The following is a 13,136-nucleotide window of genomic DNA, read 5'->3' as shown; positions in this document are numbered from 1 at the left end:
GTTGTGGCAGAAGGTCCTGGAAGGCAGCTATTATTTTTTGGGATTTTGTTGCCCACATAGGAGTGCGAACTAAGTTGTTGATGATGCTTGATGGTGTTTAAAATGTGATGTCTTAATGTAAAAGAGTTGTTTATTAAGTGTTGACAATTGTGTGTGTCCTTATACAATAAAGAGACTGCTGTGGCCATTATTTTTCACTTTCAAGCATCATCTCTGCTTAGCCAACAGGCATAATTAAAAGAAAAAGAGGCAGCGCCCCAGAGGCAGGAAGAATTATTGTTTACAGATTTTTGTTCAAAAGGTTTCTATTAGGACAGAAAACAATGTACATTTAGCAGCAAAGTACACATTTATGCATCAAGTAAGGGTATGTACCAATGGGGAAGTTGTGTTCCTTAAACTTCTCTTTACAATCATGAAGCTCTTACAAATAGATCATCTCTATTCAACTTTTCCAATTAGTTCAATCAATTTTTAATAAAGATTTTCATATAAACAACATCAACAATACACAAAACTAGTCTGTCACAAATTTTCAGTCGAATCTTATCAGCCTTCTCTCACTTCACAATAATAGTATTACTGAAATAAAGTATACTTAATTATTTTAAAGAAAAGAAAAAAAGACAAAAAGGGGGGAAAATTTTCAAAACTGGGGAGGATAAGGGGGCAGGGTGGTTAGGAAGGGGGTAAGGGGAAAGACCCAGCTCATTTGATTCTAAGTCCCCTTAAGAGACCAATCTACCTGTTTCCAAACAGCTTTTAAAGAGGGTTGAAGCTCTCATAGCAATCCATGGTCTCGATAGTTCGTGGGACCTGTTCCGCTACTCCTCCCCCATCGGCCCATCCATCTCATACTTCATGTCTAGCTTCTCTGTCCAGATAATCCTTGTGGGTGGAGAAGTGGAGCGCCACAGGCTAGGGACAGACATCCTCACTGCCAAAATAACCAGTCTCAATAACTCAGATTTGATCTTGGCCATAGATCCAGGTAACATCAATAGGAGAGTCATTTTAGCTGTTATGGACACTGCCGATCTGGTCATGTTATTGTAGAGAAGTTCTACATTGCTCCAGAGATCTCTAACTGCTGGTTAATCCCACCATATATGTAGCATTGTCCCCAGGCTGTCCTGGCATCTGGGCATCCATTTGGTGTAGTCTGGACGGCATCCTATACCAGCGCGATAACATTTTAAAGTTCTGCTCCTGTAGTCTGCAGAATTTAGTGCTCTTATGGCATAAGAGAAAGGCCCTCCTCCAGTCTGATCCGGTGCATTCACTCCCCATTTCTCGCTCCCATTGCCCCGCATAGACGGGTGGATTGTCCTCTGTCCCATGGGTCAACAGAAGCCTGTATATTAACGAAATCCCATGCTCAACAGGGGATGATAACATACACAGAGCTTCAAAGTGTGTCAGTGGCAGAGTGCAGCAGCCGCCGGGCGCCAGGGACTCCAGATAGCCCCTCAACTGAAAATAACTCAGCCAGTCTCCTGGGGGAGGTCTAGGATCTTTGTAGAAATTTCCTAGGGGCTTTACCCCTGATTGTGTGATCGCATCTTTGATTCATGGGATCTAGGAAGGGACATGACCGTAGCTCTGCCCTTCGAGGCCAAAAACTGAGGGTTATCAACCAAAGGGGTCAGCGGGCCCGGGACGGATATCAAGCCCGTCTTTGGGGTGAACATTCCCCATACCCTAAGGACTCCCAGCAAAAATGGCGAGAGGTTAGGAATTTCCCTCAGTAGCAGCCTCAGGATCCACGGGGCCCCCAGCGCCGCTGACTCTGCACCATGTTCTATTTTCACCCACAGTTTGGAGCCCCTGCCCTGAAGTAATGTTAATACAAAGTTTGCAAGGCTCACCCTATAGTAAAGGGAAAAGTCAGGGAGCCCCAGTCCTCCCTCCTCCTTGGAGCACATAAGTAGCGTATAGCTGAGGCGGGGACTTCATCCACTCCACGAAATTACTAATCAGGGAACGGATGTCTAGCAAATAGCGCCGGTTGAGATGGACAGGCAGAGTCTGGCATAGATATAGGAATTTCAGTAAAGAGTCCATTTTGACTGCATTGACTCTGCCCGTCAATGAGACATAGAGGGGGCTCCATCTCTCCAAATCCGCCCTAAGGCCAGGCAGAAAAGGCCGAAAATTTAATTAAAAAATTTGGGCGAGGTCCGCGGTTAGTTGCACCCCTAGATATATAATAGTTGAAGATTTCCATTTGAAGGGGAACAGATCTGAGAGCTCTTGAGGTTCGTTTCAGGGTAAGGTCACATTCAAGATTTCAGATTTTTGAATGTTGACCTTGAAATTGCTCACCCGCCCATATTTCGTAAATTCTTTCATCACAACCGGCACCCTTTAACTAAAGCATTGGCTAGAGACTCCATTGATAGGACATAGAGCAGAGGCGAGAGAGGGCAACCCTGATGCGTGCCGTTACGGATCATTATAGAATCTGAAAGGGCACCTTTTACCCTAATTCTGACCGAAGGGCAGTTATACAGTGCCATGATCCATTCCCTCATCCTCTGCCCCAGTCCCAATTGTAGTAATGTCCCCTCCAGAAACCTCCACCTGAACCGGTCAAACGCCTTTTTGCAATAACTGCGAGCAGGTAGAGCGGTTTATCCTTCACTCTAGCCCTATGGATCAGAGAGATGGATTTAATGGTGTTGTCCCTGGCCTTTCTTCCAGGAACAAAACCCACTTGCTCTATATGGATCAGATCTGGGACAAGCTTGCTGATTCTATTAGCTATGAGTTTAGCAAACATTTTTACATCAGTATTAATCAGGGAGATAGGTCTGCAATTTGCGCAGGAGGAGGGGTCTTTCCCTGGTTTCGGGATAACTACAATATGCGCTTGGAGAGCTTGAGGCAGGAAGGGACTTGCCCTAGACACTTCATTAAAGGAGTGCATCAGGAGCGGAGCAAGATCCTCTCTGAATATCTTATAAAATCGCGCCGAAAACCCATCAGGTCCCGGGCTTTTGCCTAATTTTAGCTCCTTGATGCATTCCGATATCTCCTCCAAGGCGACGTCAGAGTCCAAAGCCCCAGACTCCTCCGGATCTGGAGGACCTAGGCCAAACTCTTTTAAGTACGCTTCTTCTTCTATGTTGGCTGTCCCTAGCTTGGGCTCCCTTTCTATGTTATATAGCCTGTCATAATATGGGCGAAATTCCTCCAGGATATCTCAGGTGGTGAAGGCAGGTTCTCCTCTGGTTTTGTGTATTTTTGGGAAATGTCAGCCCATAGCGCATCGCTCGGGGTTCTCTTGTTTGCCATCTCTTGATCATGAAGGGACGAAAGTAGCTCCCCCAGCTCCTTTGAGCGGTCTTTTTTCAATCTAGCTCCGTGGGAGATCAGCCTTCCCCTAAGGACAAACTTCAGGGCATCCCATTTTAGCGGAGCTCGCGTTTCGTCATTTTGGTGATCTTTTATAAAATTGGCTATGGAAGATTTTATATCTTGAACGCAGAGGGGATCTCTTAATAAGTTATCATTTAATCTCCATACTTTTGTGCGGGTGTCGCCCTGCAAATCCACGAATTCTGCGTAAGCCGGAGCGTGATCTGACCAGATGAACAGTCCTATCGAGCTGGCAGGCTGAAAATCCAGAAGCCTATGGGAGACCCAATGATAATCCAGTCTGCCGTAAATGTTATGTGCTGATGAGTGAAATGTATAGTCCCTGATGCCCGGATAAAGGTCACGCCACAGATCTACCAGTTGCAACCTCCACAGCTCTCTCAAAAGAGAGTGTGCTGCTCCCCGTGAGACAGAGGACCTACCAGCGGAGGAGTCGTGTTCCGGATTGATCACCAGGTTAAAATCGTCTCCCAGCACGATGGCTGCGCCATCTGCGAACTTTGCTAGATCCCTCAGGGTAGAGATTCCAAAAGAGATCTGCCCCTGGTTTGGAAAGTAAAGATTGGCAAACGTGATCACTTTACCCAACACTTCAGCCTTAATGAATAAGAACCGTCTGTCTGGATCGCACTGCACTCCGAGGGGCTAAATCTGCAGGGAACTGTGAAAAGCAATTGATACTCCACCCGCCTTATGAGCAGGATCTATGATATCATGTGGGGAAAATTTTGGTGGAACACGGGGGTATCTCACCAGCCCTGAAGTGTGTCTCCTAGAATAGGAGCACCTTCATCCCCTTCTTTTGCAGATGGTAAAGTATTTTACCTCTTTTAGAGAGGATATTCAGCCCCTTGGCGTTATAGGTGCATACCGATAAACTAGACATGATGGTAAGTAAAGAAGAGCCACATTGCATCTCTGAGCAAGGGTCTAAGTTGGATAGGGGGGGGGAGGAAAGATCGCGAAAACTGATAGGGGAGAAGGGAGGGTGGATATAAAATAATAACATGTTCAAATGTAAAAAAAAACCCTTGACGAGCAAAACCTGTTAGCTCGCCACACCTTATCTTCTTGTGCAGCTCAAGGCTGCCTGCCCTATGTGGGGAAAACAGAGGTCCACCCCCGACTTCGCCACCGAAATACTTCTATCGAAAGAAGGGGGAAGGGAGGAGAGAGAGAGACTGTTGTGTTTCAATGTCAGCCTTTGTCCCGCTCTCTCGTGGCGTTATCTATTGCTCCTCGGCCGCTTTTCTCTACCACCTGCCATTCCATTGTAGGTGAGGGTATTGGTAGTCCTCCAATTTTGGGCCAATCTGGGATCGCAATTTGCGGCAACTCCAGAGTCCCCAGTACCTCAAATTTCTAAAGATTGCGGTCTTCCCTCCTTTTCTAGCTTGCTGTTGGAGAGGAAAGCCCCATCTGTATGGAATGTCTCTATCTCGCAAAACATTTAGTAGAGGTTTCAGGGCGCACTGGAGTTGGAGGGTGCGCTTAGAAAGATCTGGAAATACAGACACTGTATGGCCTCAGAAGACCAGGTCCCAAGCAATGCGTGTCTTTTGCAGGATTTGGTCTTTTTCTCTGTAAAAATGGACATTGCATAGGACGTCCCTGGGTTTAGTTGGGTCAGCTGGCTTCGGGCCCAATGCGCGATGCACTCTGTCCAGTTCCAGGGCACTATCTTGGGGTCTGCCGAGGAGGTGGTTGAAAAAAAAATCGGTGACCCAATCTTCTAGTTGACTGTTGCCCACCCCTGTTTGAGAGTCCTCTTATATGAAGATTGTTTTGTCTATGACAATTCTCAGTATCGTCGATATGGTTAGTCAGTTCAGCAATCTGATGGGCTTGAATCTCCAACATCTGCGCATGTTCCTCCAAGGTGTTCTGCATCGAGTTTTAGGTCTCCTCTACTTCCACTACTCTTTGCCCAACATGCCTAATATCTCTTGGAAGAACTACGATGTCCTGCTTATGGGCCTCGTCTAGTTTTTGTAGAAGGGAATTCATCTTCGTTTTCGTGGGGATGGCTTTTAAGTGGGCCCTCCAGTCCCAATCGTCATCAATGGGACAGGCGCCCCCATTTCCTGATGGGCTAAGGCTTTGTGCAGACCGTGGGCTCGAGGTGCTGCCTTCCTTCCCATCTGCATCTTGTTTTGGCATCCATTTCTTGAGATCGTCTCTCTTGCTGGGCACTGTGTTCCCACGTGCCATTGGAGGGGATGGTAGTGTGGGGCTATGCGGGCCCCGAGAGGGTATTTGCGGGATGGGGGAAGCGTCCACACGCCCCGTGTCTTTCTGTTGCTCATTCGCCATTGAGCTCATATTTTCTCCCTCTGTGCCTCCCTCTGATGTATGAGGTGAGTGTCGGTCGGTGGGGCTGTCTGAGGGCTTATTAGTGAGGCCTGAAGGTGCTTTTGTGGGGGGTTCCCGGGGTACTTAAGGGGTCTATGACAGGGGAGATGAGCCCACTGAGGTGCCAGAAGATTCTAATGAGGGGGGTAGAGTCACCTCCTCTCTGCATGTATGTCGGCTTCCCCTCCCCCTCTTCTCCACCTGATCGTTGTGGGCCATTACAGTCCCTGCTACCTTCCGGGAGCCCCCGCTTCCGGACGTCTGTCATTGCTTCCCTGGCTCCTTCTCCACAGCTGTGGGCAGGAGCGGGGTGAGAGGCTCCCCGATGCAGCGCTCAGCTTCCTTCCGCTCTTCCGCGGTTTCCCGCACTGCAGGGCACAGCGCCATCTTGGGTGGTCCTCTCTGCTGCTGCGATCCTCCCGGGGACCGGAGAAAGCGCTCCATTCCTGGTGTGTTGGGTCTCTGCTGCTGTCGCTGTACTCCAGCTGACTTCTTCCCTCTCATGTCAGGTACAGCTTTGGTCTGCGGCGGCTGAATCGTCCCTGTTGCGGCGGGTCGGTCGGGAGCAGGGAGCGCACGCGTCCTACTCCATCAGTGGCTAGCCACGCCCCCCCAACTTTTTCAACTTAGTTATAATTAACTTTCTTTATTGAAAACTTTAAAACATGGGAAAGGGGGAAGGGAGGGGAGAGAGTAGGGATGACAGGGAAAGTGTCCAGGACCCCAATATGAAAATAAGTGATTACGTACTTAGACTAGTGGCCGCCTGAGTCATCGGGTCCTTAGGAAGAAGAGTAATTTTAAGCATTGCCATGAGGAGTAATGAAAGGCATATGTATAATAGGCAGAGGATGGGTCAAGGGATCTACGTTGAACTTGACCCTCAAGTCAACAAATCTCTAAAATTGGAGGATGCCCTGAAATCAAGCCATAGCTGCCAAACCGTTCAGAACCTAAAAACATCTATGCCCTCACATGCATTCATCTCCGCATAGCAAGCAAGGGTGTTAATTGCTTCCACCCAATAAACTCTGGAAGGGGATAAGCTAGAGCACCAAAACCTGGGGATGATTTGTCTGACAGCCTGTACAAAGAATCTTAGCAAACCCTTCTTTACACTGGCGATGGAACCCAGGAACATGGATAGCATGGCCATCTCGAACGAGAGAACCACAGAACCACCACGCAGTCTCTTATATAACTCTATTACAACTGACAAGAGCGCCACTACTGGCATGCACTCCCACCATATATGGAGCATATTACCCCTGCCACTGGAGCATCTCCAGCACAAGGGGAAAGACTGAGCATACATTCGGTGTAGTCGTTCCAGGGTTCTGTACCAGCGCGCCATGATCTTGTAGTTGATTTCCTGCAATCTGGAAAAGGATAACCCCTTATAAGTTAGAAAAAAAAGCTTTCTGCCTATTCGCAGAGGAAAAGCGGTTTCCCATCTCCTCCTCCCAGGCACTTGCCCCCATCTCCCGGTCCAGCAAGAATTGAGATTAAATGTTTTGGAGAGTCTGAAGAGATGCAAATTTCCTCAAAAGGAGTGAGTGTCTTAACCATATTAACCCCGGGCGTCAGTGATTCCAATGATCCCCTCAACTGCAAGTAAATCATCCATGCCCCAGGCGGGGCTCGGGACTCTGCAAAGAACTCTGCTAATAGTCTCAACCCTGATTGGCTGGTCACATCTCTCACCAGCGGCAATGGATTTGTGGGCGTTAACAAGAGTGACTTACTTTGTTTGAAAGCTTTAAATTGGGGGCTGGCCAACAGTGGCGTGAGGGGGTCAGAGATAGACACTAAGGAGCTCTTTTTTTAGCAAAGCCTGACAATGCATCCATTAGTTGGGAGAGTAGAGGAGATAATTCAGATGAGTTTCTGAGTAAACTACCCGGGATCCAAAACACTCCTTAAGTCAGCCTCGGGTCTAAGTCATAATCAATCTCTACCCACAACTTGAAAGCGCAGTGTTTGAGAAGGTTCAATACACAGTTGCTCTGTTGGACTTGTAGTATAGAGAAAAATCTGGAAGGCCAAGGCCTCCTGATTCCTTGGCCCGCGTAAGTGTGCTGTATTTTATCCTAGGTCTGTGTCCTTTCCAGACAAACATAGTAATAAGAGAATGCATATGCTTCAGAAGGGGCCTGATTTCCCTAATGGGAAATGCCTGACAAAGATAAAAGAATCTTGGATAAGGCGTCCATTTTAATCGAGTTTATTCTGCCACACCAGGACAGGAAGAGTGGGTTCCACTTATTTAGTTTTTGATATTTTTGATATATTCTGATAATTCAATGGACAAAAAGACCTCTTCTATACTGCGAGACTCCCCAGGGTCAATAGCTTTAGGTGCATAATTATTAAGATACTCAACTATCCTATCTTCTGTTGCACACTTTAACTTTAGGTTCGGATTTATGTTGTATAGAATTTTAGAATAAGTATGGAACACCTCTAGAATTTCCAAGGTTGAGTGAGCGACTCCACCCCCAGGGGTTTGGATTTTAGGAATTTGTCCCAATATTCAAGGGCACTTCTGCGCATTCTGTCTCTAAACCCCATAAACTTCTTATCTAAAATTGACAGAATTTGATGGTGTAATGTGGAGATTTCAGCTTTTATAGAATCCAAATGGTGTCTCTTATTTAACGTCTCTTTGAAATGAATTCTTTCAGGAGATTATTCAATTTAGTCGATCTATCCTTTTTAAGGCGAACTCCATAAGAAATGAAGATGTCCCTTAAAACGCATTTAAGAGCTTCCCATTTAACGTGGGAACCTGAAAGGTCCTCCCTGTGAGCATCCTCAAATTCTGCTGTTGCTCTTTTAATATCTCCAACACATAGATAGTCAATAAGGAGGTTTTCATTAAGTCTCCATTGATGTATTCTGGATGACCTACCCAAACTTGTAATTTCCCCTTAAATTGGAGCATGATCAGACCAAAGAAACGGGCTTATGGAGCATGATGGGCTAAGGTCTAACAATTTGTGGGAAATTAACAGATCTATGTGACTGTAGCTGTTATGAACAGTGGAATGGAAACTGAAATCCCTGATTCCCGGGAGCACAATTCTCCACATATCAACTAGCTGCATCCTCTCCTGTTCTTTTTTCAGTGAGCGTACAGGAGAAGAGAACTTACCCAATGACGTGTCTACCTCAGGATGCATCGCCAGAATACGGTCACCTTCCAGAATTATGCTCGAACCCTCTGCAAAGTTGACCAGTCTCCTTAGTGTATCTGACCCAAAAGCAATCTGATCCTGATTGTGGAAATAAACATTAGCTAATGTCAACACTGAACCAGCAACCTCAAGCTTTAGGAAATATATCAGCCGTGAGGGTCAACCTTGTGACTAATTACTAGTTGTTGAAGGGATTTTTGCAATGCTATAGAGACCCCTCTGTTTTTCTTAGATGGATGCGGACTGTGGAACCAGGAACCATAGAATCTAGATGTAAACCTTGGGATTTTGTTTTAAAGTGGCTCTCTTTTAGCATGGCCACCATGATTCTTTTCTTATGTAAATAATAGAGGATCCGGTTCCTCTTCTCTGGGGCATTCAATCCCTGCACATTGTATGAGCAGGTGGTCACATTAGCAATTGACGTGAGGAGACGACACGATTAAGAGTAAAGATGAGCGAGCACCAAAATGCTCGAGTGCTCGTTACTCGAGTCGAACGTCCCGCGATGCTCGAGGGTTCGTTTCGAGTAACGAACCCCATTAAAGTCAATGGGCGACTCGAGCATTTTTGTATATCGCCGATGCTCGCTAAGGTTTTCATTTGTGAAAATCTGGGAAATTCACGAAAGTGATGGGAACGACACAGAAACGGATAGGGCAGGTGAGGGGCTACATGTTGGGCTGCATCTCAAGTTCCCAGGTCCCACTATTATGCCACAATAGCGGCAAGAGAGGGCCTTCCCCCCCCCCCCCCCACTGTCAGCATAAAGATCGTTCTCCTCTGCCATAGCTGTAACAGCTGTGGCAGAGAAGAACGATGTTAGCCCATTGAATTCAACGGAGCCGGCAATACAGCCGGCTCCATTGAAAGCAATGGGCTACTGACGAGCGCGGGATAAATTTTCGGGAAGGGCTTAAAAATATAAGCCCTTACCTGAAAATCATCCAGAAATGTGTAAAAATAAAAAAAAATGTATACTCACCTTCTGGGGATTTAAAATCCCCGCCTGCTGAATGAGCTGCCTCTGATTGGTCACAGCCTCACCAATCAGAGGCAGCTCTCACTCACACCCATTCATGAATTAATAAATGGATGTGAGTGAGAACTGCCCCTGATTGGTCCCTGCACTGAGACAATCAGAGGCAGCACTCACCCATTCATGAATTCACGAATGGGTGTGAGTGAGAGCTGCCTCTGATTGGTGAGGCTGTGACCAATCAGAGGCAGCTCATTCAGCAGGCGGGGATTTTAAATCCCCGGCTGCTGAATACTACAAAGAGCAGTTTAGGAGAACTGCCGGCCAGACGCGGCTGAACTCCGGCTGCAGCGGAAAGGTGAGTATACATTTTTTTAAAATTTTTTTACACATTTATGGATCATTTTCAGGTAAGGGCTTATATTTTTAAGCCCTTCCCAAAAATTCATCCCGCGCTCGTCGGCAGTCCATTGCTTTCAATGGAGCCGGCTGTATTGCCGGCTCCATTGAATTCAATGGGCTAACATCGTTCTTCTCTGCCACAGCTGTTACAGCTATGGCAGAGGAGAACGATCTTTATGCTGACATATTTTTTATTTTTTTATTTTTACACATTTTAGGATGATTTTCAGGTATGGGCTTATATTTGTCAGCCCTTCCCGAAAATTCATCCTGAGATCGCCGGCAGCCCATTGCTTTCAATGGAGCCGGCTGTATTGCCGGCTCCATTGAATTCAATGGTCAGTGCTCGTTTAATCGAGACGAGTACCGCGTGGTGCTCATCTCGAGTAACGAGCATCTCGAGCACCCTAATACTCGAACGAGCATCAAGCTCGGACGAGTATGCTCACTCATCTCTAATTAAGAGATGGTCCCAGACCAATACACCTATGAGAAAAGGAGGAGGGGTAGGGCAAGGAAAGGGTAAACGGGGGCACTTGAGGCAAAGTGCCTTCAAACATTAAATAACAAAGAAGATGAAATAGCATTTCCAAGCAGCCACGAGCTGCTACACCTAAGTGGAGGGGTGAAAAATAACCAAAAGCTGAGCCACTCCTGCGGCGGCCTCAGACTCATGATGTAAAAGACAAACAAAAGTGAGGCAGTACTAACTTAAAGGGGTTGTCCCGCGGCAGCAAGTGGGGTTATACACTTCTGTATGGCCATAATAATGCACTTTGTAATGTACATTGTGCATTAATTATGAGCCATACAGAAGTTATAAAAAGTTTTATACTTACCTGCTCCGTTGCTGGCGTCCTCGTTCCCATGGAGCCGACTAATTTTCGCCCTCCGATGGCCAAATTAGCCTCGCTTGCGCAGTCCGGGTCTTCTGCTCTCTTCAATGGAGCCGCTCGTGCAGAATGCCGGCTCCGTGTAGCTCCGCCCCGTCACGTGCCGATTCCAGCCAATCAGGAGGCTGGAATCGGCAATGGACCGCACAGAAGAGCTGCGGTCCACGGAGGGAGCAGACCCCGGCGGCCATCTTCAGCAGGTAAGTATGAAGACGCCGGACCGCCGGGATTCAGGTAAGCGCTGAGCGGTTTGTTTTTTTAACCCCTGCATCGGGGTTGTCTCGCGCCGAACGGGGGGGGGGGGGTTAAAAAAAAAACAAAAAACGTTTCGGCGCGGGACAACCCCTTTAACATTGTCCTTCTGCTTTGGGTTCCTGATGGAGTAGAATCTAATAAAAGAACTAAACAGAAAGCCATTTGGTCAAAGGCAGATCAAGCATATATGCAAACTCTACATGACGGCAAACTTAGAAAGCTTGTCCTCAATGCCTTCCCATGTCCCTCACTCTCCGCCAGGGTGAGCCCAATGCCGGAACTAGTGCTGCATCTTTACTAGGCCAATCTGGAATAGCAATCACTAGGAGCTCAAACGCTCCCAGAAAACTTGGCAAGTTACAGAGCGATTTAAAGGTAGCTTTTTTGCAGTTGAAAGGATACTTCCACTAATATTGTAGGTCTCTTTCTCTCAAAGCCATCAACAGGGGTTTTAAAACTCGTCTGAGTTGGAGTGTACAGCGAGACAAATCCGGAAGGATGAGTATGGGGGATCCCTGATGAAACAACTTCCGACTCCCTGGCTCTGTGCATAATCAGCTCTTTTTCTTGGTAAAGTGGATCCTGCATACAATATCCCAAAGTCTCTCAGGACCAAGGGACCTAGTTCCCAGCATGCGATGGATCCTGTCTATTTCAGTTGATTTGTCCAGAGGTCTCTGCAAGATGCTGTTGAGGAATTTGCGCGCCCAAGCCTCCAGCTGAGCTGGCTCAATATTTTCACTCAGGCCTCTAATATGTAAGTTATTCCTCCTGTGATGATTCTCTACGTCCTCAAGGTATAGGAGCAGCTCTGATATTTGTGATTACTGCAGCTGGATGGCCTTTCTGTGGGACTCTACTGATTTTAATACCTTTTCATGAGTTTCTTCTACCTCGGCCTACATACATGATATCTTTCTGCAGAGCTGATATATCCCTCTTGCCGGAAACTTCCAACATGTGCAATGAACTGTCTAGCTCTTCTTTATTGGGCAATAAGCGCAGGTGAGCCCTCCACTCCCACTCCCCTCAACTGTCATAGGACCTTGAAGTATTATCTGGAGAGGGGCTTCTTGTAGGGGAAGCCTGAGCCTGCACTGAGGACATGCTATGGGGGCTGAGGGACTTACTGCTGCTGCCCCTCCTCCTCAGGGGATGACATCCCACTCTCTTCTTGATGATAAATTAGTGAGGTGAGGAGTGAACTGCACGTCAGCTCCTGGATGCTGGAGCTGTGAGCTGAGTTCCTTATTACAGCTAGCTAAGGTAATGGGGAAGGAGCTCTGATCAACATGTGGGTGCTGGGACTGAAAGTTGTGCTTTGTGTGAGAGCCAGCTCTGCTGACACAGGAGAAATGCTGATTAACCCCTTAACGACGGCCCCATCGGGAAACTACGTCCTCAGCAAGTGGGCTTTAATCCTGTACACAGTACACCCCTAGATAAATTCGTTAGGGGGTCTAGTTTTCAAAATGGGGTCATTTGTGGGGGTTCTCTATTGTTTTGGCCGCTCATGGGCTCTACAAGTGGGCAATTGGGCCTAAATCACCTTCATGCTAAATTTCTGTTTTGAAAGCCACCGACTACTCCTTTCATTTTGGGCCCCGTTGTGCATCCAGACAAAAGATTAGGGCCACAATGGGTATGTCTCTGAATACAAGACAGACAGGGGTATCT

The 13,136-nt window shown here is 47.0% G+C and overlaps 2 protein-coding genes across 2 annotated transcripts in view; both read left to right on the top strand.

The window, feature by feature from the left end:
• LOC136632356 (V-set and immunoglobulin domain-containing protein 10-like 2) overlaps positions 1 to 13,136 on the top strand; it is a 119,514-nt gene that overhangs the window by 41,089 nt on the left and 65,289 nt on the right. The gene's annotated exons all lie outside the window — the stretch shown is intronic.
• LOC136631389 (V-set and immunoglobulin domain-containing protein 10-like) overlaps positions 1 to 13,136 on the top strand; it is a 49,234-nt gene that overhangs the window by 28,460 nt on the left and 7,638 nt on the right. The gene's annotated exons all lie outside the window — the stretch shown is intronic.

Source organism: Eleutherodactylus coqui, chromosome 6, assembly GCF_035609145.1.
Source record: "Eleutherodactylus coqui strain aEleCoq1 chromosome 6, aEleCoq1.hap1, whole genome shotgun sequence".
In the NCBI taxonomy this organism is placed as follows: domain Eukaryota; kingdom Metazoa; phylum Chordata; class Amphibia; order Anura; family Eleutherodactylidae; genus Eleutherodactylus; species Eleutherodactylus coqui.
Note: the sequence above shows the minus strand (reverse complement) of the source record. Positions and strands in the feature narration are given on the sequence as shown.